Source organism: Cibotium barometz, chromosome 25, assembly GCF_041138505.1.
Source record: "Cibotium barometz isolate CiBa-2024 chromosome 25, ASM4113850v1, whole genome shotgun sequence".
In the NCBI taxonomy this organism is placed as follows: domain Eukaryota; kingdom Viridiplantae; phylum Streptophyta; class Polypodiopsida; order Cyatheales; family Cibotiaceae; genus Cibotium; species Cibotium barometz.
Window position 1 is genome coordinate 38,856,350 of NC_141070.1, and position 3,778 is coordinate 38,860,127.

General features: G+C 39.3%; 1 long non-coding RNA gene across 1 annotated transcript; it reads right to left on the reverse strand.

The window, feature by feature from the left end:
• Positions 1 to 1,375: 1,375 nt before the first annotated feature.
• On the reverse strand, positions 1,376 to 2,538 carry LOC147624551 (uncharacterized). Its single transcript, XR_015269156.1, has 2 exons — positions 2,299 to 2,538; positions 1,376 to 2,017 (listed from the first exon to the last, which is right to left on the reverse strand). It is a non-coding gene; the product is annotated as an uncharacterized LOC147624551 (long non-coding RNA).
• Between the last annotated feature and the right edge of the window lie 1,240 nt (positions 2,539 to 3,778).

Genomic DNA, 3,778 nt, shown 5'->3' on the forward strand with positions numbered 1-3,778 from the left:
ACTTTTTAACATATATTACTGCAAGAAAAATACTCCAATCGAGATATTGGTGGCCTGTGCTCTTCAAAGATTATGCACTATTTGTCAAAGGATGTGGCGAGTGCCAATGATGTGCTAAACCACAAAAGAAGGGCATGATGTCCTTACACTCTATTAAAGTTCTAGAACCCTTTATGAAATGAAACATTGATTTTGTGGAATCCATCAATCTGACTACACGTAGCATCCAAGCAAGGTACATTTTAATAGCTACGAATTATGTCACAAAATGAGCCGAAACAAGAGCTTCAAGGAAAGTAGATGCTGTGGCTATAACTAAGTTTCGTTATAAGTTTTCATCTTCCATAGATCTCCACTTATAATTAGAAAATTTTGGACATGCAATAGCAAAGTGTAAGGCATCTACATAACCGCATGCTCCCAACATCCTCATTTTTGTCCATGATAATGGCAAAATATGAATAAGAGACATTAAAATAGAAGTAAAACATGCATGATGCATTTGCATTAAAAAGGTAAGGTCCCTTACTTGACCCTGGTAGGTGAAATATAGACAGGACCTCTTGCTTTGCGGGCTTCAACCCATTCCTCCATCTCCCAAGATACATGTGCATAACAGCAAGGTATTCATTTATAAGCTAAGAGCTTATTGTATGTGAGCTTTATAAAAAATGAGTATCTTCACGCCCATATCCAAGGAAGGCATTTGTGTATTTCTATGCAGGGATACGGTGTTTTCATAGAAGTTTGTTTTCATAGAAGTTTCTTGCTGAGGCATTCTATGGAGAACCTGGCATATCACAACATCTTAGATAATAGAGAAATCCTAAACGATATGCTAAGTCCAAGAAAAAAGGTGTATATTGAGTATTCACATTTTCTTGTGTAAGAAAAACTCACTTGATTGTTTTGTCCATGTCACCCACACGATGCGCAACATGCAAGAATCAACTATTGTCACTTTTTCCCCACTCTAAAACCTTCAGAGGCAGCTAGAACATCAGTTGTTTGCTGCCATTTGATAATGTGATGTGCAATAATTTCTTGCCTATTCAATTAGGCACCTTCAGCACCAAGATGCCAATTAAGATTCAACCAAATTTTAGAATTATCAAAGATAACAAGTACTTATACATCATCTACAAATCCAAACAACATGCTCATTGAATGCATACAAGAGATGCATCCAAGTTAAGAAAGAACCAGATACCAAAGGTTAGAAACTTTTCATTTGCTCTAGAAATTGTGCATTCACTACCACTCTGCTCAGGTTGTTTGCTAAGCATTGCCTTCCTATGCCAGTAAACATGTCAAGTTCATGTATTTCCTTGTAGTGGCTATATAACGAGCTATACACATGTGGCATACCTTGTAGTAGGTAGAGGGTCAGACACTAAGGGAGTGTCATGCACACCATTAAAGAAGCAATTCCAGCTGTTGGTTAAGGGCATCAAAAAATGGCTGCGTACTGAATATTACAACATCTACAAATGCCATTTAACCCAAGCCTTTTTCCCATTTGCACCAAGACTAACCCCAAAAAATCACAGGGAAGATTTGAGGCATTCAGTGTAGCTAGGGTTTTCTAAGATTATCTGGGTAGCCACATAATGGTCTACATAGTAGCCACCCAACATAAGATCTTAGCCACAAAAGATACTCGTATACCTGGACTAATTCAAGAACATGATCCATATCCTGAGGGCTACTGTGTACTCACAAACCTGAGAAGCCATTTAGGAAACCTGCTTTATTATGGGTTTAGGCAGATTTCGTCTGTTGCTAACAAAAGTTATACAGAGAGCACTTGTAACAGACAAATTCACTACAGTTGTGCATTAGATTTACACATTGACATGTAAACAGATGACAATGCCTTTGGCTTCAAGGGGCTCTTAAACCTAGAGACTTTAACGATACATACATGCTTTTAACCACAACAAGCACCTTATATCCGATCGTTAATCTTTCCCAGCTATAAGATCATCAAGCTTCCTGGATTATAGCAACTTGCTACCTGAAATAACAAATAAAAAGGAAAAGATGTGATGCATGCCATTGCTACTAGAAAGCTGTTTTCTTACTCTTTCACAGCCATATCGGTAGGTTGATGTGGAGGGCAGTTCAACCTTGTCTGTCCAACTCTCCACCCATCACATGGGCACAACGAGATATCTCTAAAGGCCCTAAGTTGCTAATTTTTTTCTATGTAGAGCACAGCTACCAAACAAATGTAGACTGCACCAAAACAAAGTTACAGGACAGTGTGAAGAACTGAAGAAAGTTAAGTAATCATACCTTGCTTCCAAGCTCCCGGGAGATGCCCAATGTCAAGGCAATCTTTACAACAAAGGCCAACCGGATCAATCCTTGCAGAAAAAGAAGGCGCAGTGTCTTCAGCTTGTAGTAGCTGATGTCTCGCACCTCTGCTACAAGGGCAGCCATCTTCTTCTCCCGAACAACAAGGCCAGTTTCCTGTTTTTCTAAGCTATGTTAGGGCGTGCGCTCGCTTGCTCTCTCTCTCTCTCGCGCATAGTTCTACTAGTTAGTTATTACGTCTCTAGTTTTAGTTTAACATACATTTTGTAAGGTTTTAGAGTAACTTTTTCTAAGACATGGAATGCATGCTCCTATATTCCTAGCTATTTCTAAGACATGGAATGCATGCTCCTATATTCCTAGCTATTCAGAGTAACTTTTTCTAAGACATGGAATGCATGCTCCTATATGATAAAATCAATGAGGGGAGACAACCATACGAGAATCGATGGTGACAGCAGAGGAGTTTGGCTTTTGATGAGCTTATCACAATCAATGTTCATTATTATGCTTTGACAATCAATGTTCATTATTATGCTTTGACAAGACAAAAAATCCTCCCATTGGGCTGCAATAGAAATCTAGGCATCCCATCTACCTCTTCCTCCGATTTTTATTATGTGTATGGGTGTTATATTGTTGTACATGTTGATGCAAGCGATATTGTAATAGGTTAGCTTTTTCCAACAAGCTCCCTCTTTATATGGACATGAAATTTGTTGGGGAGCGAAACGTATGGGGTAAAAGTGATGATATTAGCGTAAATCCCCCCTTCTCGTTTCCTATCATACCTTGACGTCGCGGAAGGTATTATAGTTTTTATGTAACCATCCTTTCCAACTTTGCTCCATTACTGTTCGTTGGCTAGGAGCACCCTCTGTTACTTGTCGGCATATTGATCTCCAACTTTAAGGGCGGTAAGGGGCTTTCATAAGACTGGATGGAGCTTATGGGTTCTCCCAGATGAGCAATGGAGTTGACACTTGAGGCAAGGCTTGAGGCAAGGCAATTTGTACTTGCGTAGTGGGTTTCTCTAGGGAAACCAATGGGGTTGGGGTTGGGGTTTGGGTAGCCAACAAGGGTTTTGTAACATTTTGTGATGTAGAAGCTTCCCCATCAATCACCTTGTCTCTTTTGATAGGATTTCTTTTATGGATTTGGGTGATGGTGGTGAAGGTTCATCTACAATAGTCTTCCCTTTGTTTGAATTTGAGCCTATGAAGCCTTTTTCCACCGTCACTAAGGAGGCTTGGGAATTGGTAAGTAGCAAGGTAGATTTAAGTTGCCACTTTTTAGCCCGTCATAAAATTTCCTAAATGGAGAAATCTATGAACTATATTTCCTAGTTAGCTTATCTAGGAAAGTGTTCCATTTTCTCTAGTTTGCACTTTTCCTAGATATGTTCATTTATATCGAGGGAGTTATCTAGTGATTGCTTCTTTTTTTGGGAAATGGTAGT